Source organism: Grampus griseus (assembly GCF_964374135.1).
Source record: "Grampus griseus genome assembly, chromosome: 3".
Taxonomy (NCBI): domain Eukaryota; kingdom Metazoa; phylum Chordata; class Mammalia; order Artiodactyla; family Delphinidae; genus Grampus; species Grampus griseus.
In genome coordinates, this window is record NC_139019.1 from 53,772,022 (window position 1) to 53,787,258 (window position 15,237).

A 15,237-nucleotide genomic window follows, 5' to 3' on the forward strand; every position below is an offset into this window, starting at 1 on the left:
TACTGGGCTTCATCTCTTTGTATCCAGCTGCATCCAGGCCTGAGGCTGCTGACATTTGACACCAGGAGCTGTTTATTTAGTGCAGAGTGCCTATTTGTATCTTGAGCAAAGAAGCAAGGCCTGGGGGTTAGGGTGGAGGGAAGGGGTGGGAGCCAGTACCAGTGCCTGCAGCATCTACTGTGTCTTCACTATTCAGAACTTGTAACTAAAATATTTAAAGAAACTGATTTAAATGGAAATTAAAGGGCAAATGTTCCCCTTCCCCTTAAAAAGAAAAGAAAGAAAAAAAGCAATTTCCTGCTCTTTCTCTTCTGGCTATCTATGTGGCCTTGGGTAAATTTCTTAATCTCATGTCTTCTCCTCTATAAGATGGACATCACAATACTTACTTTTCAGTGTAGTTTAAGGATATAGATGCTATTTGTAAAATAGTTAGCCCAGAACCTAGACTATACATAGGGCTGAGAAAATGATAGCTATTATGATAATAAGTATTGAACTTTTTACCAGATATGAAATAGGCTGTAAATAGTTACGTTACTTGGATTTCACTGAAACTATAAACTTCCTTGAAGAGCAACCCTGCACCTGTACTTACTATGTTCCGCAAATGTTTTTGTAGTTATAACGTGCAGACCCTGGGCACCTGGGAGTGGATAAATCGAGTGGAGTTCAAGCTGGTCTCATTTATTCTAAAGCACACTGCTCCTCCAAGTTCCATTTTTGCTGTGGGTGATGCCACCATTTTGCACTTATTTCTAAGAAGAAAACCTGATTAAGGTTCCCTCTTTTTCCTTTCCTCCTCAAATCTAAGCATTACAGAATTCTGAAGCTTTCTCCCCACATCGTCTCCTGCCCCTCAGAAACCATACCAATTCAATTCAATTCAGTCTCATGTTCAGTTTCTTTACTAAGCCCACATTGCCACCAATGTGGCTCTGAGCCTCCTTCAGACCATCACCTGCGTGCAGGGAGTCTGCAATGCTTATGTTTGCCCTGATTCCTTTGTCCTCTGCCCCTACCTCAGTCCTCCTAACAAGAATGCATTGGGTGCCTGTCAGATCTAGAAACCACCAAGATCACACAACCCTAGCATAAATTTTTTTAATGGTGAAATAACAATAAAGAAAACATAAATTTAGGCACATCAAAATCATCTCTACCCTCTTGGAAATGCTGCTGTGAATTTCAGCCTCCAGTGCAAAGCCCCGAGTAACATTGGCCAGGACAGACCTTTCCTCCCTCCCTGCCAACCTTCCCTCTGCCCAGAAAGCTGCCATGTATCCTTCACTGACCCTTTATCATGGCACAGTCCCTGGGCTAAGAACACTGCACATGTAATCCTCATGTAGCCCTCACAGCAACCCCAGGAAGAGATGTCATTATCTCCGTTTCACAGAAGAAGCAACTGAGGAGTAAAGAGAATAGGTAACTCCAGTGAGCGATAGAAGAGGGATTTGAACTTACATTCTTTCTGCCTCCAAAGTTCTTACTCTTAAGTGGGCTGTGTGACCTCCCACATGGTCACATTCATCCCTTCTTTTATCTGAATTTCCACTTCCTTGTGCATGCTTTTCTCACACAGGCAGGCGACATACTCTTTTCCTGTTCTTAGATTTTATGCCATCTGCTTTTCTTCAGGGCTTTTGGAAAATCCTACTTTCTACCAGAAGTTGTCGTGACTCAAGGGAACTGAGCAAACGACCCTTCATCCACATTCCAAACAAACCTATTGCCCTCTCTCCTCAGAATTCACGTGTTCAGTAATTAAATGCTTATAAAACTCTCATTTCTGTAAATCAACCAGTTGATCTGATCGATACCACAACAAATGCATGGTCGTCAACCTTGCTCATCCCTTTACCTGTCTTTGGCCAGCATCCTCTCTGACTCACCTCCGTGATTCCTTTCCTCAAGTCCCCCACCCACTCCCTCACTCCCAGAATCTTGGCTTTTACTTTATTGAATAATTTAGGAAGATCTGTTCTTCCATTCAATACTTGCTTAAGGAACAGGTACACAACCATATAGGTATTTCAATGGTATCTCTGAATATCTCAAATGGAGTGTATCAAGTTCTCTCTCAACTTGCTCATTTTTCTTTATTCCCATTCTCACTATCTATAGTTACTCAAACTGAAACCTTGAAAACATCCTAGACTCGTCCTTCTACATCAAACTTGACGTCTAAACAATTATTGGGTACTGCTAGTTTTGCTTTTAAAATATATACAAAGTTCTTCTTCATCCATTTTACCACTCCTTGATTGTCACAACCCAATCTCTTGCTTGCCTTCTGTTTCCTTCTGAATCATCCTCTACCCTATAACTAAGGCAGCTATCAGAAACTCAAATATGACTATACCACTTTCATACTTAAAATCCTTTGAAGACTCCCATTGCCTATAGAATAGATTTCAAACTCTCTAAAATGCACATACGGTCCTTTGAGGCCTGGTCAGTTTCTTCATATCCTTCCCCAACCTGCCTGAAACTTTAATCTCTACTTGTACCAAATTACTTTTGGTGCCCTACCCATACCCTATGTGTACGTTGTTTCACACCTCTCTCCATATGTCTATGTTATTTTCTCTGTCGAGACTACACTTCTCATATCCCTTTTTAACCAACACTTATTCATCATTTAAGACTGTCATTTGGCTGAGTTGGGCTAAGCCTCCTCATCAGCATACTCTCATACAAATGATCTAACTGTTCACCATATGACATTGACATTATGTCTTTATGTGTCATTGTCTCCTATAAGACCGCAAGCCTATTAATTTTCACACATCTTATATCTAGCACAGTTCATCTAACACAGTAGGTACTCAATAGATGTTTATTTGTTGACTTCTGGACTGGGTACAGTGAGGGCAAAATCTAGTATAAAACATGATCCCTGGCCCCAGGAGTTGAAAGGTTCTCAGGGTATGGGCCATGACTAGTTAAATTGAATGCATATTGAGTGGAGTACCACTTGCATGGAAGTATTGACTAATAATAAGTTCTAATAAATGCACTAATATCTATCTAGGGGGTCTAGTAGTAGATACTAGTTAATTGCATTTTACACTTGTTTAAAACCAAGAAATAACGCCATGTGCATTTGTGTTGACTTCCACTGGACACCCAATGATACCTTAAGGCAGTGGTTCGCAGTAGCATCAGCACCAGCTGGGAACTTGTTAGAAATGTGAATTCTTAGATGCCACGCCCCAGACCTACTGAATTACAAACTCTGGGGGGAGGGGCCCAGCAATCTGTGTTTTAATAAGTCTTCCAGATGATTCTAATGCACCCTAAAGTCTGAGAACCACTGCCCTCAAGAAATAGTCTGGGTGTGATAAGCTCCCTTAATTTGAAATTGAATTCCAGGAAGGTGAATGTGACTCATTAGATACCAGCACTTAATTCTAATAAAAGTGATGCTAGCTATTGAATAATCTCATTCACACACAAGTTACATCTGAGCATGAAGATTGCATTTTTTATTAAATGAAATTAACCTTTTGGAATCATTCCTATCAAAGGTATAATTGAAGTTAGGTCAAGGACTGGGAATATGTGAATTTTGGCTCCATATATTTCTTGGTTTTTTATTCTGTTCTGTTGGTTTATTTTTCTATCTCTCTGTCAATGTAACATTGATTTAATTATTATTGCCTTATAATAAATTTTAGTAACTGAAAGGGCAAATTCTTCTTTTCCCTTGTTCATTTTCTCAATTGCCTAGGCTATCCTCCCATATTAGTTAAATTGTTAATTTCATGAAAAATTATTTTGTGATTTTAATTGAAATTTAATTGAAAATTATTTTGTGATTTTAATTAAAATTTTAACTGAAATTACAAATGAATTTAGGAAGAGGTGACATCTGTATGATATTGAGTCTTTCCAAACCTCAATATGGTGTATCCCTTTAATAATGCAAGTTTTTCTTTTATCTTTGAATAAAGTTTTATAGTTTTCTCTATAACGATCTTACAGAAACTTTTTAAATGTTTATTTCTTGATGCTGTACACTTTTTTTTTTTTGCTATTATGACTAGTTTCTTCCTTTCTATTGCATTTTCTATCTGGTTCTTTTAGGTGTACCAAAAAGCTATGTATGTTAATATCATATCCTACAAACTTTTCAAGGTCTCTTTTCAGTTATAATAATTTTTCACTTTTTTGTACACATATTGCTTGAAGTAGGTTGATTTACAAAGTTGTTTTAGTTTCTGGTGTACAGCAAAGTCATTCAGATGTGTAGATATATATACATACATACATACATATATATACATATATATATATGCTTTTTCATATTCTTTTCCATTATGGTTTATTACAGGATATTGAATATAGTTCCCTGTGCTATAAGTAGGACGTCGTTATTTATTTATTTTATATATAGTAGTTTGTGTCTGCTAGTCTCAAACACCTAATTTATCCCCCATCCCCTTTCCCCTTTGGTAACCATAAGTTTATTTTCTATTTCTTTGAGTCTGTTCCTGTTTTGTAAATAAGTTCATTTGTGTCATATTTTAGATTCCACATGTAAATGCTATCATATGATATTTGCCTTTCTCTTTCTGAATTACTTCACTTAATATGATAGTCTCTAGGTCCAGCCATGTTGCTACAAATGGCATTTATTTCATTCTTTTTTATGGCTGAGTAGTATTCCATTGTCTCTGTGTGTGTGTGTGTGTGTGTGTGTGTGTGTGTGTGTGTGTGTGTGTGTATCTCACATCTTCTTTATCCATTTATCTGTCAATACACCTTTAGGTTGCTGCCAAGTCTTGCCTATTGTAAATAGTATAAGCATCATTGTCCTGTTTATACTTTAAAGAGAATGCTTCTGAAGTTTTGCCATAAAGAATATTAACCATAGGATTATGATTTAGTATAAAGATATTCTCTTCTTTTTCTAATATTTTATTGTAAATGTACACTGAATTTTATTAAAAACTTTTCAGTAGCAGTTGAGCTGATTAAGATTTTTGTATTAATATTTTAATGTGGTGAATTAGAATTTTAAATATTGAAATATTTTTTCTTTCCCAAGATATATACTAATGGGTCGTGATGAAACATTTCTTAAAACAATTAATTTTACTATTATATCGTATGGAATTTTGATCTTTGTCCCTAAGTGAGATTTATCTATAAATTTTTTTCATGTTCTACTATTTGAGATAATAGAAGTCATGTAAAATGAGCTTTCTCTATTTTTCTGTCCTCTGAAAAAAGTAATTAAAGACAATAATGATCTATACCTTAAAGTTCTGGCAAAAGTAGTTGTCCTTAAAACAATCTGGGCCTGGATCCTTTTCAGCTGGAGATGAAAATGTTTTTAGTTAGTAACTCCATGTATTTATCAATTATTGATCTACTGAAGTATTCTATTACTTTTGAATAAATTTTATATTTTTTCTACAAAGCTACCTATTTCATGTGCTTTCAAATATATTATAAAATTGTTGATTTTATTCACTTACCACTTAAATTTCTAATATTTCCCATCATTATACATATTATTTTTTGTTCTAGCATATTGTGTGTTTCTCTTTTTTTCATGACCAGTTTGTCAGAGGTTCATCTATTTTATTATTATTTTCAGATCTTTAATCAATTTTTGATGGCATAGTATTTTTTTAATTGAAGTATATAATTGACCTATAATAAAACATTAAATAAATGTTTTAAATAAACATTTAAAATATACAATTTGATAAATTTTATCTCATGTACACACAGACACACACAGAGGAAATCATCACCACAATGAAGATAATGAGAATATCTATTACCTCCAGAGTTTTCACATGACTAGGAAATGCTTGGAGGTAATAGATATTCATAGATACCTTTGTGATTTTCCCCTTTCACTCTTCCTCACCTCCTGCTTCCACTCCCAAGTAACCACGTTTCTGCTTTCTGTCACTGTGAATTAGTTCTCATTTTCTGGAATTTTATGTAAGTTGACTCATTTAGTATATAAGCATTTCTGTGTGGCTTCTTTAAATCACACAAAATTATTTTGAGATTTATCTAACATATATCAATTAATTGTTCATTCTTTGTTGCTGAGGAGTATTCCATTGTTTGGATATACCCCAGTCTTTTATCCATTCACTTGTTGATTGACATTTAGATTGTTTCTTGTTTGGAGTTATTACAAATAATGTTGCTATAAATATTCATGCACAAGTCTTTTTATGGACATGTGCTTTCATTTCTCTTGGGTAAATACCTAGGAGTGAAATAGCTGGATCATATGGTAGATGTATTTTTAGTTTTTTAGGAAACTGCCAGACTGTATTACAGATTGATTGTACAATTTAACTTTCTCACTAGCATCATAATAGAGTTCCAGTTCTTCCACACTCTAACCAACATGTGATATGGTCAGTCATTTGAATTTTGACCATTCTAATACATATGTAATAGTATCTCATTGTGGTTTTAATTTGCATTTCCCTCATTACTACTGATGCTGATCATTGTTTCATGTGCTTATCTTCTGTGTATCTTCTTTAGTATATTTTTAAATCGTTGTCCTTTGTTTAATTGGGTTGTTTGTTTTTCTATTTCTGAGTTTTAAGCTTTTTTTTTTTTTAATATTCTAGATAAATCTAAATCTTTTACAGGCATTTGCAAATACTTCTTCCCAAACTGGGGCTTGTCTTTTTATTCCCTTAACAGTGTATTTTGGAGAGTAGAAGTATTTAACTTTGATGAAGTCCAGTCTAACAATTTGTTCTTTTATGAATTGCTGTGTTGATGGTGTATCTAAGAGTTATTTACTTAACGTAAGGTCACAAAGATTTTCTTCTAATGTATTCTGGTAGAAATTTTATAGAAGTCTTACATTTAGGTCCATGATCCATTTTGAGTTAGTTTTTATGTAAGATGTGTAAGATATATATATATATATATAAAATATATATATCACATGGATATCCAATTGTTTCAGCATCTTTGTTGAAAAGACTATTTTTTCTCTACTGAATTATCTTGGTACCTTTGTAGATCATCAGTTTTTCACATATGTGTGGGTTTACTACTGCACACTACATTTAATCCTATTAATCTATTTGTCTATCATTACTCTAATACCACACTGTCTTGATTAGTATAGTTTTACTATAAGTCTTGAAGTCAGGTAGTGCTGGCCCTCCTATTTTTTTCTCTCTCAAAGTTGTTTTGGCTATATTTGGTCTTCTGCATCTCCATATGGATTTTAGAATTAGCTTGCCAATTTTTAGCCTACCTTCCCTTAAAAAATCCCAGCAGACTTTTTTTTTTTAATTGGAATTGCTTTGAATCTATAGCTCAACTTCAGGAGAATTGATTTCTTGAAAATATTGAGTCTTTCAGTTCAGGAACACAGAATGTCTCTCTATTTAATTAGGTCTCATGTCATTTTTCTTGGGTCTTTTTCATAGCTTTTAGTGTACAAATCTTTCACATCTTTTGTTAGATTTATCCCTACATGTTTCATATTTTGGATGCTATTATAAATGGGGTTTTTGAAAATCTCTGTTTCTGATTGTTTGTTGCTAATATGTAGAAATATAATCTATGTTCTGTATATTGATCTTATATTCTCAACCTTGCTGAACTTACTTATTGCTTCTAGTAGTGTTTTGGTAGATTCTATCAGATTTTCTACATAGTTTTCTGAGAAAAAAAGACAGCTTTACTGTTTCCTTTTCAATCAGTTTTTTTCCCTTTTTTTTTGCCTTTTGTACTAAGATACCAATGCAATGTTGAATCAAAGTGGAGAGGGTATTTGGGGGGGAAAAAACCAAAAGCAAAACAAACATTAAGTGGAAATTTTTGTCATGTTTCTGATCTTAAGATAGATTTCAGATATGGGGTAGGTGAGAAACCATTCTGGGATCTAAATTAAAATGGATCTGCAGTTTAAATTATTTTAATCAGATAGACATTCAAGCATAAATCCTATTTTCAGTAAAGTGCTACATGGAATATTGGGGCTTATTTTAGATTTCTCTGTATTTGATTTAGTAGAGTATCTAGGGAATTCCCCCGATTAGGGCTTGTACATGTGAGATATTTGATGAGAAGAAACCGGTATGGATTTTCGAACCATCACATCTGTCCATTAAAAATCACTAAACCAAAAGGTAGGAGGGGAGGTCAATGGGGACAAGCATTGTACTGCAGCACCTTCCAACTTCCATATCTTTTGCATCAGAGCACTGCCAGGCACTATGATGAGAAATGCAATTTTGGAGATACTGAGTTACTTAGCTCTGGGCACCAAGGAGTTACACACACACACACACACGCACACGCGCGCACACACACACACACACACAACCTGCCATCCCTGGCTTCTGGTTAAGGGTACCCTATGAAAATTACTCAAACTGAGAGTGGGAATTTGAGATTCACAATAATATTGCTATTGTGATGGCTCAAAATACCTTTATCAGGGGCCACCTAGAAGGAACCTGACCCAGACATTCTAATAGGCTCCTATAATTTTTCATCACCTCAGATTATAAGACTAGATAGGTTTAAAACAGGTCTTGGTAGTGCCAACTCTGCCTGGAGCACAGTCAGATTCAGATACATGACTGAAGCCTGTGCTGGAGGGGAGCACCTAAGACCGGCACAGAACAGGACATATGGCATGAAGCATGCTCAGCCACAATGATCTCCGCTCAAGGGAAGTTGGCAGCCCTCTGGGGACTGTCAACAAGAGTCCTCAGCCAGTCTGGGCCAGGATCATCAAGTTATAGAATATTGGAGTGAGGAAGGACTTTAGAGATTCATTGAATCCAGCCATCTCATTTCACGGATGAAGGGACTGAGGTTTGAAGTAAAGTGACTTACCCAAGAAGTAAAGTGACTTCTCCCAGCCATCAGCACTGGATACAAGGCAAGACAAGACCTCAGTCAAATGCTCTTCCTACAAACCATATTCTTTCCTATAATAATTCAGTATCTGCCACCAGCTGCCAAAACAGTGTCTTATCAAATATTAAAGTGAGGAAAAAACATGAGTTGACCTAATTGCCTAAATAATTGTAACTCTTCTTATCCAGGCACGGTCATATACGACATCTGACAGTCCATAGAGTCACATTTTCAAAAGATTTTCTGATCATAAATCCCTGTGGAAGTGAATAAAGTGAATAGCAAACAAAATAATTTCCCCCTCAGGGAAGCCCGCATGACTCCAGACCGTTTCTTCCAGACATTCAACCCCCCGGGGCTCAGCTGAGCATGCCATAGCAAGCGCATTCAGTACTTGGGAAAGAAAATCAGTGCATGCATTAGTGACCGCGGATCCAGTTTCTTGGGTCCAGACTTGAAAATAACCAATAACCAGCTCTATAAACACAGAAGCACCAATCTGGGCTATTCTCAGAGAACACCATTTTCTTTTCTCTGTGACTTAGAGCCAGTTACACAATCTCAACTTCCTTGCTCAGAGAAGGAAAATACTAACATCTTCCTCATAGGTCTCTTTAAATAAGCTAACATGTATAATGTGCCTGTACTTTTAAGATATTTAGTGAATGCAGGTTAATTTCTTTCTCCTACTCCTCCACACAAAGATTTTAGCATTTTCTCAAGATTATTTATTTATTTATTTATTTTTTGCGGTACACGGGCCTCTCACTGTCGTGGCCTCTCCCATTGCGGAGCACAGGCTCTGGACGCGCAGGCTCAGCGGCCATGGCTCACGGGCCCAGCCACTCCGCGGCATGTGGGATCTTCCCGGACCGGGGCACGAACCCGTGTCCCTTGCATCGGCAGGCGGTCTCTCAACCACTGCGCCACCAGGGAAGCCCTCAAGATTATTCTTAAGGTAAAATACTATTTACTCTGGCCAATCAGTTAGCAAAGAGCTTGCCTTTATCAGAACTGTTTTCTAACTTCAGCTCAGTATCCAGCAGCTGATGGTTTTTGTTGTCAGCCTCAGGAGAAGTTTCATCTATTTAAGAACATGAGACAAATCTGAGATGTGTGGCCAAGGTAGAAGACTTTCAAACAAGAAACAGCCGTCTGTTCCCAATTGTGGGAGTGTTTATTGTCCCAAGACAACAAGGCTGAATAAACCATGCCATCTCTGTGGGTGCCCTATGGCTCTGGAGTTCTTCGATCATCACCATTATATTCAGTGAGCAATCCAAAATGCACTAGGTATTGGGAAACCAAAGTTACTTTCTTCAGCCCTGCTCCCTGTGACGTTAAGTTGCGTTAGCCTGGGTCCTCTGAGAAGCAGATATCAGGATAGAAGTAGACATGCAAATATTTTCTTAAAGCAAACACTTGTGTGACAAAATCAGAAGAGAACCAGGAGAGGCTAGGAGACCTGTCAGATCATTACGTAGGTCTGACCCTTGTGAAGGGGAGCGGGAAGGAAAGCAGCTTGAGTGGGAGAATTTTAGACTCCAGGGTAGGTCTAAAGGAGGTTCAGCAAGGCCAGTGGGAGGGATCTTCCAGCCAGAGTTGCCCATCAAAGGACCCCTTCCTTACCCAGGTACGAACCTGCTTTAGTCTCTCCGATGTGCTCAGGCTTGGCTGGGAGCAGCCCGTGGGACGTATGGCCTCAGCACTAACTCCTGGATGGATTTCACAGCCCAGCATCAGGGACTTCAGTCAGTGACACTCCTGCAGTGGGAGATCTGAGAGGTGTATTCTCACGGCTACCTTACATACTATAAGTGGCACACATGTCGCTAAACATATAAAGCACACATCGGTAGCATTAAAAAGTTAATTGACACAAGTCAGGGCGCAAATCATCATCGTTTTGCCCTCTCAAGTAAACTTAGAATCAATAACCATAGGTACAGCGGCAGCCTAAAGTGTCTGCCTTCCTCCTGTGACTTCTCAGTTCATGCTACAGTATTATTCACGATTGCTGGTGAGCATTTAACATGGCAAGGTGCTGTGCAAAACATTGCCTATGCAATATCTCACTACTTCTTCATATAAATTCTATTGAGGAAATATTATCTCCAGTTAACGCAAGAGGAGACTGAGGCTCAGCCAGGTTGAGTACCTTGTCCAAAGTTACACAACTAGCAAGTGACAAAGCTGAGATTCAAAAATAGACTGATTACAAGTGCACTCATGAAAACACTCCACTCTACCCTCCCTTCCTTTGTGAAAGTTTGAAAGACCAGAAAACAACAACAATCTAAGTGTCCGTTTAAAACTCAGTGGGGTCACCTTGATCCTAGCTCAGACACAGCCAGCATTAATTGCTATATTAATTCACCGACTCTGTTCTCATGTGTTTATTTTCTCTGCCGTGGGTGAGAAATTATGAGCACTTATCCTCATTTTTCCTAACGTGTACAAAGCATGCTAGTGACCTATTTTCCAAGCACTCTGAAAGCTGGAGATTTTTCTAAATTAGGAAACTGGTGGACCTGTGCAGCTGTTTATCAAAACCATGTCTCCAAGTTACACAGCAGAAAATGTTGTCTGATAGATTAGAAACCTTACCTTTGTCCAATGTGGCCAAGCCCCAAAGTTTTCCCAAATCTCCATATATCTTAGGTTCCATTTGCTGTCAGTCAGTTGGTTCATAAATATTGTAACTTCCTGAACACTTACTGAATAGGGTACAAAGAAAATAGAGGTTTCAGCTCCCATTCTCAAGAACACTACAATCGGTTTTGGGAAATAGAAGGAGGATATTCAAGATGGAAATGTAAGGTCACTTTAAACAATGTATAAACATATTCAAAATGCATTTGGGTCAATGTGACCACAAAGGAAGAAAAGTTGTGTACCTTTTTGCCCTGGAAAAATATAGTTGCCCAGGGAAGGGGCTATGTAGGGGTTTGGCCTGGACCAGGAGTTCTAGCCTTGGTTTTGCTCTAACAGTGTGAGCTTGAACTTACCACTGAATATTTCTGAATTCCAGTTTCTTCTCTGTAAAATAAAGCAGTTGGTCAAGACCAGTGATTTTCAAACTTTGCAAAGCCAAGAATCACTTTTTCCCCTCCTCCCACTGAAACGCAATATAAGCTTGAGTTGAATTCAAGCTGGAGGTGAAGGGAGGTGAAGGGTCCTTGTCCCCTCAGAAGTCTGTTAGCTGTGCACGGGATCATGAGGTTCCCAAGGACACAACTTGAACACCCCTGGTCTAGACATTATCTAAGGTAACCTTGGATTAAAGTGTGGTGATTCTGTGGATCCCAGAGCATGAACAATTTAATATGAGAAACATATTTTAGTTCTTTTGAGATCTGAGTGCAACTTGATTTATAAATCAATAGAACTACAGTAGAAGGAGAGACCTTGTATCTCTCTGCTGTACGAGATGTGAGATCAATAGCCCATTAGGCAAGCAATCTGGGTCATGATTTCATTCATAAACATTCATCGAGCATCTTCTGCATGCCAAGCTCTATAGACATAGGTGCTAGTATTGAAATCCCTTGAGGAATACTCAGTCTAATAGGTTCTTGGATCAGAAAATGTTCTTCATTTTGAGAAGCCCTCAAAAAGGGAGGGCTTTTTGAACACACACATGGAGAACACACACATGGAGTGTTCTCAGTTAGAGCTTTTAATAATAGGTTATTTATTTTATCTAATTGGAACTACTCTGGATAGATTTAACATGCACAGTGCAGCCTGAGGGGTCTATGCAATAAGGCCCAGGGTAGACAGCATGGTGGCATCCTGACTCCCAGCCGGGGGCACCGTGAAATCAAGTGCACTTTATCAATTAGAGATCAGAAAGCAGATGGAAAATGCTCTACATGAATGATCTTCACTGGTCATTTTATCCTGAGACAGGGCATAAAAAGGAAAGTACCCATCCCCATCACCCTTACCCACTCCCAAATCCACTCCTGAATTGAAAGGTTAGAAAAATGGGCCCCAAATATCAGTCTAGCAGAACACAACTAGTTCAGACATGTTTTATTAGAGTACTTGCCTATAGAACCCAAGCATCTCTTATTTCTTAATGGTTAAATTAAATCTTGCTCTGTCTCAGGGCTATTGCAATGTGGCCATTGACTCACTGAAAAGCTTATAAGATAGAACATCAGATTCTAACACTTTTATAACAGGGAGAGAAAATGAGTGTATACATTTTAGAAGCATTTTAATGCAAATGATTTGGAGAGAAGAGTAGAAAACAAGGCATAGTTTAAAAGGAAGCTCCTTTTACACTTATAGGTTTATAAATAAATAATATATTTATAAGTAAAAAATAAATATATCATTTAAACATATTTTATACAGTTAATTTTATATATAAACAAATAATAAATATAGAGATTAATATATAAATATATTTTCCATAAATGTATTTATGAATATATTATTTACATTCTATGTTTATAATATAAAAAGAGCTACCTTTCTTTGAATGATACCAAGATCATTTTGGAATTGAATACACATTAATTCACTTCATGTGACTTAGTCATGTTAACTTCTCCAGGCAAAGAGGACTCCTAGTGTTTTGTGCACATCTGCTACAAGAAAACTGTATCAAATGTCATCCCTTCTTGTCAAGAAGCTGAGAAGAAATTATTATATATATATCATCAGTTGCACACAGAGCCTGTAGGTCAGCGCCTTGCCATCACTAGACATTAAGGTTTTCTTCTTTTGGTAAATTATTTTTTATCATAGAAAATTCAAAAACATACAAAAGTAGAGACAATAGGATAATAAACTCCCAGCTACCATTACCTAAGTTTACCAGTTATCAACTAAAAGCCAGTTTTATTTCATTTATATGCCTACCCACTTTGTCCCTACCTCATGCATGGGTTACTTCGAAACAAACACATGACATCATGTCATTTCACTCATAAATATTTTGGTATATATCTCTAAAAGATAAGGGCTTTAAAAAACAAAAACAGAAACAAAACCATAATGTTAAGACTTTTCTCATGCCTAAAAAATATTTAACAATAATTCCCTATGTCAGATATCCAGGCAGTTTTAAAATTTTTCTCATCGTCTCATAATTTTTACATAATTATTCTATCGAAGTATAGTTGATTTGCAATATTATATTAGTTTCATTTTGTACTAATTTTGTATTGTGATTCAGTATTTTTACAGACTATATTCCATTTAAAGTTATTATAAAATATTGGCTGTATTCCCTGTGCTGTGCAGTATATCCTTGTAGCTTATTTATTTTATACACAGTAGTTTGTACCTCTTAATCCCCTACCCCTGTCCTCCCCTTCCCTCTTCCCTCTCCCTACTGGTAGCTACTAGTTTGTGCTCTATATCTGAGTCCGTTTCTGTTTTGTTATAGTCATTTGTTTGTTTTAGTTTTTAGATTCCACATATAAGTGATAAAATACAGTATTTGTCTTTCTCTGTCTGACTTAGACATAATTTTTGTTTTAATTAGCTTCAAGCAGAGTCAGTGCATTGCAGTTGACTCGTCTCTTCAGTCTCCCTTCATCTGTAGTAGAAGTGTCCAATAAGAAGATAATGTGAGCCACACATGAAATATTAAATTATCTAATAGCCACATTTAAGATGTAAAAAAAAGCAACATTAGTTTTAATAATATACATGATTAGACAATATATGTAAAATATTATCATTTCAGCATATACTGTATATAAAAATTATGGCTTTTTTTATACTAACGCTCCAAAATTTGGTATGTGTTTTGCATTTATACCACATCTCAGTTTGGCCTAGCCACATTTTAGGTGCCCCATATCCACATGTACCTAGTACCTACTGATTATAGATTCCCTCTCTAAGGCATACGTTTTTGGTAATCAAAACAAACAAACAAAGGAACATGGAAAGGATTTTTATGTAACTCTTCCTTACCAAAGGATAAGAAGAGGATTCCCATGAGTGTGACACATGCATATTAGAGCCTGTGTCTCCCCAAAGCTTGAGACGGTCACTCGTGTGCCCATGATTTCTTTGGGAATGGAATCCTTTAGAACAGAGGTGCATGACGGGAGGAAAATATTGAAGGAGGGAAAACCTGTGCAAAAATATGTTGTGGAGGTGGCTTCTACTACAGGAAACGGGTGGTGCATTCTGCGGGGACCTTCTGAGGAATCTTATAAAATACGTCACAGAGCTAATCACATGGGACAAACAGGAAAGCATTTCTGCTCCCATCCCCCAATACTAAAGGGGACTCAGGAATTATCACTCTCAGGCTTCTGGTTGTGAATGTATAAGTGAGCAACTCCAGTTTTGCAGAGTAGATAAGTCCAGGAGAGGAAGCAA